This window comes from Chamaea fasciata, unplaced genomic scaffold (assembly GCF_029207755.1).
Source record: "Chamaea fasciata isolate MVZ Bird 193981 ecotype frontalis unplaced genomic scaffold, bChaFas1.0.hap1 SCAF_2, whole genome shotgun sequence".
NCBI lineage: Eukaryota > Metazoa > Chordata > Aves > Passeriformes > Sylviidae > Chamaea > Chamaea fasciata.
In genome coordinates this window covers 76,155,973-76,169,393 of record NW_027094087.1, presented here as the reverse complement: position 1 = coordinate 76,169,393, position 13,421 = coordinate 76,155,973, and the positions used below count along the sequence as shown (strand labels likewise).

General features: G+C 42.6%; 1 long non-coding RNA gene across 1 annotated transcript; it reads left to right on the top strand.

The window, feature by feature from the left end:
• Positions 1–6,545: 6,545 nt before the first annotated feature.
• LOC136285332 (uncharacterized) lies at positions 6,546–12,251 on the top strand. Its single transcript, XR_010719424.1, has 2 exons — positions 6,546–6,672; positions 8,769–12,251. It is a non-coding gene; the product is annotated as an uncharacterized lncRNA (long non-coding RNA).
• The last annotated feature ends 1,170 nt before the right edge of the window (positions 12,252–13,421 follow it).

Below are 13,421 nucleotides of genomic sequence, written 5' to 3'. Positions count from 1 at the left end.
GGAAGTCAGTGTTTGGGGCTATAAGCTTTTGTTGTCATTAATTCTTCCTAGTCATATTTTGAGGACTGAAAGGCTTGTAAGGCTTGCAAATACAGCCAGTAAACCTGATTTGTCATGCAGAGGAGAAGCACTGAGAAGAGGAGCTTGAAGAAAACAACAAATACACTCTGTGGAACAGCCAAAGCGTTATAGACTTTATCTGGGCTATGTACTGATGCCTTGTGAAGGCTAACCTGAAACAGAGACTGGACAGAGCTAGACAACAAACTAGTTATTTATTGAAAGGCCTTTAGGATACACCTTGGGCAGGACAAGAGCCTGACCAGGGCTACACCCAAGGTGCACTTAGAATGGGCGCAAAATGGATGACCAGTCATGAGATCTTACACTTTTATAAGTTTTGGTCTATTTGCATTTTGGGGTTTAATTGTCCAATTACAGCTTCAGGTTGTGAGGTCTCATCCTTCTTGTTTCTCCCTTCAGTCCACCATTGTTTATGCTTTTGGGCCTGAAATTTGTCCTTGGTCTTCAGCAGGAAAAGGATTTGTTTTGCCTCCCTACTCTGTGAAGAGAGGTTACTAGCACTTAATATGAAGTTCAGATCTATACCCCTAGGCAGCACAGAATCTGAAAAACACGAAAGCTAAAACTTAAGGCATCAATACAATAACCTCTTCAGTCACTGTCACTTTTTAGAAACACATAACAACATGCAGAAATATAAAATAGTGCAGAAGCACTCTAGGAGCTTAATCAGAACATGGCTTATTACAGTGGAGTGCCAGTCTATAAAGAACTGCTTGGTAATATCAGCTTCCTGTTAATCCCATAACAATCAGATAATGGTGAAATGTTGATTTATTCAGTGATTTACTCTTAGCTAGATTGAAATAATGGAGTAAGATGAGCCCATTTAGGCTGGTCCTTAAATTGAATGCTCCTAATTGCATTTGAAAGAATAGACCATAATGCATTTGAGTATTGCAATGACCCTGCTAATCTATGCAATTAGTTAACTATTTTGGAGAGGAGACTACCTTACATGTAGTTTTGTCTTAAAAATTAGAATATATTTTTCATGTACTCTATGCATGATTCTGTACTGAACTGATTGCCCATGTAAAATCCTCAGTTTTACTCCAATACTAGTCTCTTTCTGTGTAAGTTTGTGATGGAACAGCTTAATTACTGTATTATATTTCCATTTAATTATTCAACTAGAATCCTTAAATTTGCACATATTCATTCTGGGTCACAGAGTTCAGCATGGGAGGGAATTCCAGATTACACATTCCATTAGATATTATCAAAAGGCCATCTGTCTTTCGTAGTGGGTTTCAATCACTCAAGAGCCCGAGGATATTTAGGCAGGAAAGGAGAAGTAAGAGAGAAAAGCTCTTGCAGTAAAAATCTGACTGGGGCACTCGCAAATTTTGAATATTTCTAGAGGGGTAGGAGCTGACTGCAATTTTACAAGAATCTGCTGTTCCACTTAATGTTTCTCACCCTCATATTTTTGGAGAGTCACTTTTCAACATATGTCTCAGCAAAGACTTGGTGATCTCCTGTCTGCTGAAGCTCCTGGCTATACTCCTGGCTACTGAAATAAAACATATGAACGAGACAGGCTGGTGCTGGGCATTTGAGCACTGCTTCCAGTCAGTGGATCCTCTCCTTCCCTTCATTCAAAGATAGCCATATTGCCAAGTAGGCGTCATTTAAAATGATATGTCTGTGTTAAACTCTTCAGGGTGCATTTGCATACAGCTGGACATTTCCATGTTTTTACTGTGTGTGGCTGCAAATGAGAGTAATGGAGAGCACGAGACTGTGCATCTCAACAATCTGGAGTTGTACCACCAGTTTCACCTGCTGAGTGTCCCTGAAACTAAAAAACAAAAACTAGATGGGACTGGACTGTTACTGTCTCTCTGCATTTCTGTGTTTAAACATTAAATTTCTAGGGTTTTCAGAGCTGAATTAGGTTACGGTTATTTTTATGCCTGGCCTCAGATTCATGCCCCACTCTTGTCCTGATGCACACATGAAAGAAGTCCCAGGAACACTCTAATCTTCCAAAGCACAGTGGAATACTTGATGCCTGTACAATTAAAGAGCTTGTAAAATATGCTCTATGAGCTTTGTTTGTTGATATTTCTAGATTCTTTCCTAAATAATGCAAATGTTTTCAAGTCATGAGACAACTGTTATAATAACAGAATCTGACACTCTGCTTAACACTGATGGAGTATTTTAAGAGAATCTCCTGGGAGATGAGCAAGAAATGGTTTATCAGACTCTTTGCAGGAAATACTTCAGGAAAAAACAATCAGAAGGGCAGGAAAGAGGCCTAGAAAGTTAGTGGCACCTGACCACTGCTGGTTTCCCTTCCTGAGCTCATGGAATTGGTGGGGAAAAAGGTGCAAGAGTAAAGGCACTGGATACATCCCTCTGGCTCTAGGTTAGGCTAAGAAACTTTCAGGTTCATCAGATTTTGTCAGGAGAGATATCCAAGGACAAATAAAGACAGCTACTTCTAGGGGCGGCAGCACCATCAGCAGTAGAGGAGAAACCTCTGCCCCACAGCAGTCCCCTGCCTGATGGGCACCACTAGATCCAGTTCAGGGTGTTTTGTTCCCTTGCAATCAAGCTCTACAAGCACTCTTAGGAGAATATGAATGGTAAAAATGGTTGGGTGTCCTCACTTTGAGAATCTTATGACCCAACTGAGTGTCCTGTGAAGTGTGCTGTTTGTCAGGAGTCCATGTCCAAGGTGCTCATTGCTAAATCTTGACTTCTTTGCTGTGAGTTAATATAAGCAAGTATTAAGATAATTATAGCATGGCTCATCTGGTCCAATCCCACTGCTCAAGCAGAGCCAGCTAGAGTTGATAGCCCAGCCCATAATTCAACTTGTCTATGTGGAGGTTATCAGACACAGTTCCAGGAGCCTTACTGAAGTCAAGGAAGAAAATATTCACTGCTCTCCACTCACCTACAAGATAGGCATTTCATCATAGATGGTTGTCTAGTTGCCAAGTGTGACTTGCCTTTGTGAATTCATGCTAACTACTGCTCATTTTCTCCTTGTCCTTCATGTGCCTATGTGGCGGTGCGTGTCTCCTCATGCCAGGCTAGCCCGGACATGTCCCCACAGGACCTTGGTGGGATCTTTTTGGCCAGCCTCGTCCTGCCGCTTCGCTATGGTGGAGGGAATGAGAGACGGGACTCTCGGAGGTTTAACTGGGTTTCAGGCTTTATTGAGGGGATCCTCGCCTTTAGCCCAGAGCCTTAGAGAGACCCTGAACCTCAGACGACAGGGGGTTAACCAAGGGGTGGACTCTTGGGGTGGGTACATACACATCCAATAGGGAGAGAGAGGAGGGGATTCATTAACATAACAGACAATGACAGTGACCAGGAACAAAAGAGAGGGAGGGGAGAACCTTCCAACCAGCCACTCACTAGGAAGCTCCCTTCGAATCTTCCAGACTTGGGGGACAGGCCCTGAGTGACTGGCAGGAAGGGGCAATTCCCCTGAGGAATGACAGACAGACAACTAAGGCGGGAAAGGGTAGCCAATCGGGTGCTGTAACTGGGGAAAACCAGGAGAGGCAGAGGGAAGCAGAGGGGGAGGTTGTGACATGAGGGAGACTAAAAATAGAACAGGGGTACAGTGAACTGAAGTACGTGAAACCAGAGTACATAAAACAACTGTAATACATTGAACTTATAACAGAAAATCTCTTGTGCCGCCACATGCCTAGAAATGATTTCCAGCATGACTTGTTCCATCCCCTTACCAGGGACGGGGATGATGTCTGTTGGCCTGTAGTTTGCTGGGTTCTCCTTTTGCCCCTTGTGAAAGTAGGAAGGATAACAAGGGGACAGAGAATGTGTACATAAGACTGATAGTTCCATTTCCTGGTATCTGATAAAATTCATCATAATGTATTTAGAGACCACCAGCCATTTAGGGGTTGTTGGTGGCATAGTCAAGAGCTTCTAGAAAAAGATTGAGGCCCTAGAAAATCAGAAATAGGAAAATTTTGTACTTAATTTCCAAAAGAAAGAGATGGAACCAACCAGCTTAACCTCAATTCCTAAAAATGACTGGAAGAACTACTAAAGCTGTTGTTCGGCACCTGGAAGTTATAATGAAGGCAAAATCAGCAAGAACAATTCATGTGAAAACAATCCAATGTTTTCTGACAGGTTTGGCTGATAGGAGAGAATCTGTAACTGCAATTCCTTGACTTCTGTGGAACTATTACACTTGACATCCCCATATGGAAGCTAGAAAACTCAGTTCTGGAAAAAAAATGTAGGGAAGAAATGTACAAAAATGCATTGCTTTAAGAATAGATACAAATGGTTTGCTGTGACAGTGGGTATTTATGGCCACCTGAACTACCTCCTCTACAAAAACAACACTACCTCAGAACCTCCTTCCCTTTGCAGACTTTCTTTCACTGTCCGAATGAACATTTCAGTCTCCATATATACATATGTGTGTGTGTGTGTGTGTGTGTGTCCGTCCCTGCATATATATATGCGAAGTCACTTGGACTTTTTCTTGGAAAATGAGCAGGAGATAATTAGGTAATATTGCTGATAGGCAAAATAAAAGATTTGTCAGAAGGGAAGGCTTCTATTGGGTAAGTTTATTGGAATGTAGCTCTATGGGGGTTGAATGTGAAAGGAAAGTGGAATCCCAGCTAAAAACATGATCTGAGGAGCCCTGTGGTTCATGTGAGTTGCTCAAGCCTTCTTTGCCAGTTTACGTTTTAAATTTGCTTACCTGCATCAGAATTGAAGTCTGCCCTCCCAATATTCACAGAAAACTGAAATTCAGAACAAGATTTAGAGCCACGTGCCACAGCTTCCCAGTTTGCTAACATCTTCCCCTCTGAATGCTCTCTCCAGCAACTGTTGAAAGTAATATTTATAGAGAGCTTGCTTGTGTGATGAAACCACTGCCTGTCAGGCACATTAATATCCACTGCACAGACAAGAAGATGTAAGTTAAAACTTTGGACAATAGTCTTGAGATTTCATAGGGATGGAGTTAAAAATATCTTATCACATGGCCTAGTAGAGCCAAGGGTGAGAAAGTGGAAGGGATTATGATATTTCTAAGGGAAGGTAAGGACTGGAAATAATGGTGCTACTGCATATTTTCAAAGCCTTCCCTTGCAAAAAGAACCTTGTGAATAACATACAGCTAGACAAAGGCTGCTCCAGAAAATTCACACCACACACCAGTTGGCAAGGGCATGGGGACTGTCCTGCCTTAGAAGGTTCCAGATAGCCATAGAGTCATTAAGGCTGGAAAAGACCTTTAAGATCATCACATCCAGCCATCAACCTCACTCCACCACCATGTTCACCATTTAGCCACAGCTCCAAAAGCCATGGCAAACACACAAGTGTTTTTCTAACACTTCCAGGGATGATGACTCCATCACATGCATGGGCAGTCAGTTCCAGTGTTTTATAACTCTCTCCATGAAAAGGTTTTTCCTAATATCTAATCTAAACCGCCTCTGGCACAACTTGAGGCTATTTCCTCATGAGAGAAACCTTTCTCTGAGCCATCTCCATTGCCTGAACTTCCACATCAGGCGCAGGCATGGTGGTTTCTCTGTGAGGAAATGGGGAATAATATGAAAAAGCTCGTGGAGCATAAGTGAACTATAGGCTAAGTTTAAGTGTAAGATGGATGATGAGAGTCACTGTGCTTTTGAGATGGATTTCCCAAATTGCAGCTTTCTGCGGTGAAGGTGGAACTCTTTTTTGTGTCCTTTTCTGCCTTAAATTTATCACTGCCACTGCCCAGATCTGAGTAAAACCTGCAGATTTGACTTCACACACTTGCCAGCAGTGCTCAGTCCCCTAGCCCTTGCTGAGTTGGTCCCCTTTAGCTCAATAATAAATAACAGTGCTTATTGGAGCAAGATGTGGCTGTCTGCTGGTAATGTCATCCAGTTCGTACAAATCTGCCAGAGAAGTGTGGAAGCTTCCGCTAGGAGCCTTCCTCATGTTAATTCATTGTCTGTACTTCCACAGCTGCATGCCAGATAGGGAAATCTTGTTTGAAACAAAAGTAGATGAGTGAGCCTTACATCTGGCAGGAGAGGGAAGAGACAAGAGGCCTCCAAATAGTTTATATCCCTTCGTCTGAAGCAAGATGCATCCTAAGTGTTTATTCCTTGTAAAAGTCCCTTTGTCCTTCTTGTTCTTGATCTCTTGGGCTCTTTGTGGGTGTGTTTGTTTGCTTGTGTTGAGGGTTTTTTTGCTGTTTAAGTGTTTCCAAGGTAAAATTTTCCTCTTGAATTCCCACACGGTGATATGAGATTCCTGCAGAACTCCCACAAAAGTGGGGTTTTGTAGGTGTAGGAGAAGGGATTACAGGTGGCCTTACCCCTGATAAGTCACAGTTGTACTAATTACCAAAGAATAGGGACAGCCTTGCCCTTAATGGATCACAGCTGTGACTAATAGAGATAAATGTGATAAAAGGGATGGGTTGGCTGGTTGGGGGAGCATTTTGAAGAAGGGGATACTGACAGAGGACTTGGAAGAGCCCTGATAAAGAAGGAATTATCAAGAGAAAGATGAAAAAGAATGAAGCAAGGAAGAGAGTTGCTGCTGTAAAAGATCTACTGTGAGGTCAGTCTGTGTCTGATGGAGTTAGAGCTTGCTTCTGCAGCCTGCAGTCCTAGTCAAGCCAGGCAAAAATCTGTGGTCAGAGATGGCAAGGAAGTACTTGCAGTCATATTCCACCAGGAAATAACTAGCAGTCAGAGTCTGCACTCAGACCCTACAGTAGGAGCTTGCTGTAGTTCAGAGTCAGTGAATGTTTGGAGTCAGGATAAATGAATTGCAACAAGGAATCAACTGGGACCCTTTTCAAGTTGTTAAATGAGAGTCTATGTCTTGGCTCATTTCTACCCCTAACGAAAGATCTCCTGCAATAGCATTTGTCTAGAGGACACAGTGATTCCTGTCCTGCTGCAGAGAAGAGACTGGGAGAGTGCACTGCAGAAAGCATGAGCTATGCAGCAGTAGCCCTTAATCTGCAGATACAGGTTTGAGCTGACAGACACATGTGTGAGATGTTACAGGAAATGTATAGGCTGCCTGTGGGAATCACTCCTCCAGTGCCTCATGGTCTTTCTTGACCTTCACCATCTTTAAAGGCAGTCCCTTCACAGCTGCTTCTACAGGCTGGAGATCTTTTCTGAGATGAAGAAAACAGTTCTTTTTTTTTTTTCAGTACAAATATCTCTGCAAAGTTTTCTGTGGCTTGTCATTTCCTATCTAATGCCAATGAATTATTAATCTGTTTAGAGCTGTAGGTATGTGTGAATAACATATTTAAGCACTGAAATTTGGATGGGCTCCAATTTTAAGCTGGTCTACATAGACCTGGTACCATCCCCCCCCAAAATCTTCACCCTCACTGCTCCTTTGGGGTCAGGGTGCAGGTCACTGCCTGCACCTGACTGCAAACACAACTCAGGCTCTTATGAAGGCTTGAGGAGTTTTTCTGTCCAGCTCCTTTTTGAATACCTAACCCAAGATGAAATATTCAGACTGAACTGGCCCCTCCAGTGAGGAGATCAGAGAGGGTGAGGATGACTTTGCTGGGAGGAGCTGCTGAAACCCTCACCAAAGATGGGAAATGTGGGAACATGTCTACCAGAAGGAACCGGGGGACAGCTAGAGGAATAAAGAGCAGAGAGAGGGGAGGAGGGAAAACAAGGGAAATTTTAGACAGCCAAATTTCTGCCCTTTGCTTACCTGAATGGCTCCCGTGTGTGGTTATTTTAACCAGGACCATCAGGCAACAACTGCCAAGCACAAATCCTCTTTCTTATGTGCTTAATTGAATTGAAAATTAACAATAGACTAGCTCTGGCACTTGAGTGGACTTTTTTTGCCAGTGTTCAAAAAAGGAAACAGCAGCTTAAGGACAAATAGGTCTCTCAGCTCTTTGATATTTCTCAGAGTCGTGTCACCAGATGGGAGAAATGATGGCACTGTATGGTGTAAAATGTTGAGAGAGCCTTAAAAAAACCACAGGCTTGATATGGATCCAATTATGCTCAGGACTCTAGGATGTGTTATTCTAGCATACCGCAGCAAACTATAAGCTTGTTTGAGAATGAAGTACCAATGGAAAAAAAAAAAAAATCACATTTCCATGATACTAAGGCAAGCCAGAGAGAGAGAGAGCGTGCCTGGGAACAGCATGTTATAGGGACTTCATGCCTGCAAGGGAGCTGTGCTAATGACTTCCCAGTGGGTGGAACTGTGGAGGAAGTCTTATCTCCAGACTCCTCAGAGATAGGCAGTTGGAAAACACCGGCTCCAAAGCTAATATTTCTGCCTGACTAATAGAAGTGCAGAAGTCAAAGATATGGTATGTGTTATGTGTCAAACCTAAAACAGTTTTTCACTAAGTGAAATCATAACTGCATTGTCAGGCAGAAAACCTTACGGGGAATGCAAGGTTAATGACAAAAATGATAGGAAGAGAAATAAAAGGTGGAATCCAAGGAGCCACCCAACCATCTGAAGTCCTAGTATATTTAATTTGATTCTGAGAGAAGTGTTCTCTTGTGGCAGACAGACAAAGATGCATCATTGGTTGAAGTAAATCAGCATTGCTCTTCTGAAGCCATCAAAGCCATATTGATTTACATGACTTGATGGTCTCTGCTTGAAAATTCATCATTGTAACAAATACTGTAAAACTCTAGGTTTGTCACCAGAGAAGAGCCTTTAGGGATGGCAGAAGGGGGAATCATCCTTCCTGCTTGAACAACAGGATTACTCATATCGGAAACAGGCTTGCACCAGTCTTCCTTCAGGATATGATGCCACAGCACCATGAGGTACATCAGTATGGGCAGTAATCCTGGAAAGCAGATGAGTAGCAAAACCCAGGAATGCCAGGCAACTGAAAATATTAAATAGGAAGGAATGGCCAGAAAAAGAGGCTTGTAAACAGGACAAGTGTATGAGTGTTTTACTGTCTGTACACTCATGGCCACGGAACTGCATGGATGGATGTCTACCACATGAACAGAAAAGGAAGTAGGACAGTCCATGGAGTCTGTATAAGGAGCACGATGAAGCCCCAGACTCACCCGGAAGAGGAACATTGATTGGAGATTTAGCCTTTGTGGGAATGGAGAACTGACTTTAATCCATGGCTTGTTCTTGAAGGTAGCACACCACTGTGCATGAGTTTGGGAATGCTGCATGCTTGGCCCCAGCAGGGGCTTGCCACACTCAAGAGCTCCACAAATTAACAGTGATCAAGTAAACATGTTCTGATATACACCCTGTTTCTATTAATAGTGCCTTTCTTTTTGCAAACAGGGTTCAATTCTTTCTTTATCTCATTGTCTGAGTGGGGACTGTTAGTGGATGTCATCTTTCTACATTTATTATATGCCACAGGAACTTGCTTTGTACTGTAGTACAATCTTACACAATAGAGGCAGTGCAGAAGCTAAGCAAGCCAAATCATACAGGAATTTACAGAGCTGGTCTTTGCCTGTGTTTAACACATGCTAGAACCAGCTAGCTTATAATCAACATTATTTGTTATTCAAAAGACCTCCCAAGTGACTTCCACCAGCTACATGACATTGGGGGAGGAGAATGAGCTCTTATATTTTTTTTAAGGCATAAAGCAGATGGCTCATGTTTCCTGAATGGAGAAGGCACCACAAGTACCTTTACGTATACAAACACATCAACATGTGGTCACGTACCCAAAAGCATTGCATGTTTTGGTCTGAAGTACTATTGTATCTTGTGCTTTTTAGTAAGAAATTTACTTTTGGTTTGCTCTGGTCCTTCTCAAAGTTTGGCAAGCTGTTTTTTCTATCTCTTTTCTCTTGGTATTGTGGCAGTAGAAACCTCATACTATTTACCTAGAAGACTGCCTTCTGAAATACATCTATTTATCCTCTGTCTAAACTGTCTCCCCTCGTGTTTCATATAGTATTTAATTTCTGTTTTTAAAAGCAGAGAAGAAATTATAGCCTGTGATTTGATAAGGAGACTCTGCAGCAATCTTGACTTTTGATACAGATGACCTTTTCCCACCTGTAAAATTCATATTCAAATTTTCCCTCCATTTTGCTGCAAGACCTGATTTCCCAAGTTTGATTAAGACCTTGGAATGGGAGATTGTCGTGAAGTGCACAGAGAGATAAATTAGCCTGGGCAGTAGAAATATACTCTCATGGGGCCAGATTGAGGCAGTTGAGGTTGCACAAGTATTTTGAGACAGTGCTGGGATTTGCAGCCAGACCCTTTGCACTAAAGGATTTCCCCTGAAAGTGTGGAGCATCAGGAGATTATCTGCCCAGATGGCTGACTGCCAGTCTTGAGTGAAAACACACTTCAGTTTGTCTTTGGTGTGCTAGCCACCTCACTAAATGCAGGAACACAATGATATTAAAAGCTATGCACCTCCAAAGGTTGAATTCCCATGGGTCATTAATAATACAAACATGCAGAGTTCTTCCATACACTTTTTAAAACAATACTGTTGTAATATGAATTGCATGTTGAAGACTAAAAATGAATCTGGAATCCTTGGAGAGCTTCAGGATGACTCAGCCAGTGTAAAGGATTTGTCACGTTGTCCTGAGGATATGACAGTAACTGATGCTGATATGGGCATGCTGACAGGGAGCAACATCCTGAAGACCCTATTGAGACAATCTGTCCCACATCCCTACTGGCCACATCCTGCCAGAGGACATCTGCAAGAGAGATAATGATAGTCCCAGCAACTGAATCCACAGCAAGTTGGCACATCCCCAAGACAAATCCATAGATGCTTCATTTACATACATTTGTATCAAATTGCTTCTGTGGGTGGAAGAGAGCAGGGGCTTGGACTGTGATCCAAAAGATGTGGTGGCTACTGGCTGCAGGAGCTGTCCTGGATGTCACTGTCCCTGGACTGGCAGGGTAACCATGTGAGGAAGGCATCTCCTGCTCCTGATGCCTTTCCTGAGGGACATCCCATGTGGGGCATGGCAGACCCAGCACTTGGCTGAAATTGGGTGTGTGACTGCTGTGGTCAGCCCTTTCAAAGGCTCAGCCTGGCAGTCTGGTCACATTTTGTCCCTGATTTCCTGGGTCTTGAAATCCTTACCCTTCCACAGAAATATACAAAACACTGGGGAGCTTTTCTCCCTGCCAGCTGACTTTTCAATTTTGCTCTTTTTGTCAGGGCTTCTCCCTGGAGTTCCCCAGCAAGACTGCGGTAAACTCCCACACAATTTATTTAACTGGCGTCCCACCCGCTGCTCTCAAAGGCACATGCTGGGCAGTCGCTCATGTGGCAGCATGCCCATGGCCTCGGGTGACAAACTGAGGGGCTTCACAGTCAGCCCTGAGGGTTCAAAGAATGGCTGATGACCTCCCTCTGCCACTGGGCTGCTCACAACCTCACACTGTGTATGTGCATATACACACACACATTTAGATACATACATATTTTTCATATATATATATATATATATATATATATATATATATATATATATATATATATATATTCTTTTGTGCATATGTTTGTGTATTTATACAGTCAGGATATACAGAACTTAGGAAGTGATTCTAAAATACAGTGAGAACACTTTTTACCCTAAAACTGCTTTCTTGTCTTAACACTTTGCAGTTTAATTTAGGGTGCAAATTCATCCTGAATGACTGACATGATGGCAAGATGCACTCATCTGTTCACTTTTGAATATGAAAATCCTCAAGGGACATCAATCAAGCTTTCCTGGTGACTACCCACATCCATCCATCCATCCATCTTCCGTATTTTTGCACGTGCTCATGATGCAGTAAGTTTGTAAAGAGAAAAGTTGCAAACCCAGAGCTATGCAATGATGTATCAAATAACAGTATGTCTCTGCAATTAATAACTGAAGAATTCACACAAAATGAAAGCCAATGTACATGGATGTGTGTGTGGAGGGTTTAAACCCATTGTATATTAAAAAATTGGGCATTGCCAGAAGGAAAGAAAAAAGAAGCCGTGAGATGTTCCAGAGTCTTCATTGTGCAGTATGAATGGAGACAGAAGTAGGATTTGGTCCAGGTTTGGTGAAGGTGCTGATCTTCATTATCTAGAAAAGTGACGTATTATCTCTTTTTCTGTGTTTTTAATTCTAACAGAAGTTCTTTCCTGTACAATTGCCTGAGTATTGCTCTGTGAGTGAGTTCTCTGCCCTCTCTACTTATCAGCTGGTTTCAAGGAGGGCTTGATTTCCTGTCTTTCTGTAATTTAGCTCCCTAAATGAGGCTTGAGTAGCCCTGCCAAGAGTCAACCTCCCCCCACCCCCCGGCATAACTCTTGGGGTCACCGAAATACATATGCTTTCCCACCATCTCTAGATGCTCTCCCATGGGAAGTATCATCCTACATAGACATGTATATGTAGTATAGACATATAAAACCTGGGAACTCTGAGAAGGCAACAGCCTCCATGACTTAGAGGAACAGGGAATGTGATGTAAATGGGAACTTCCCCTGAAAGATTGCCACAAGATTTGTCCCGTGTGTATTACATGCCGTGATTATATACACTAAAGTGTTTCAAATTTTAAATACACTCCAGATGCTTTTTCCTGCCCTTTCTTCCCACTCACCCTGACTTTTCCCCAGCTGATTGATTCTCATAGTTTATGTTCAAGGATCCAGTATTTTGCTTACTTGCCAGATTAGCTGTTTTCGGCACACCGAAAGCTGCCTGGTAAACCTGGGGAAAAGCAATATCATAAGCTGAAAAGCTGCAGTGTATCAGGATGGGGTGAGCAATCAGAGTGTGAGTGTTCAGCTGTACTCAGCACCAGACAAACTCTGGGTTTTGTGAAGTCAGCAGGAATTTTCCCAACAATTCTGAAAGTACAGAATCAGGCCAGTGTTGGGAAGAGCTGACAAATGCAATCTATCAAACAACAGGGAATCATTCCTTCTGCTGTGATTCTGACTTATTTTCATATTTTTCTTTTTGTGTGTTTCCTAAAACACAGAAATTGTAGGCTGCCTTTTGTCCCAGGACACCTGCTGCATGTACCTTATAATTCTCCATTTCTTCAACTGTTTAGTGATGGGCAGACACTACAAACATCCAGAAATTCCCCCACTATTTTTTATTCTCTGCCTTTGCACTGCAACTCACACCTTCCCTTCTCCTCAGAGGAGGCAGCAGCATGGTCTTGTTCTATTAGAGGGGAACTCACAAAGATTGCTCTCTAGGCACTAATTCTGTGTGTAGCATGTAAATATGAAAGGAAGATGCAAACACACCTGGGATGCAATCCAAAGAGGAGCAGTAGTCAAGAACAGCCTTGGATGCAGAACAAAGTGT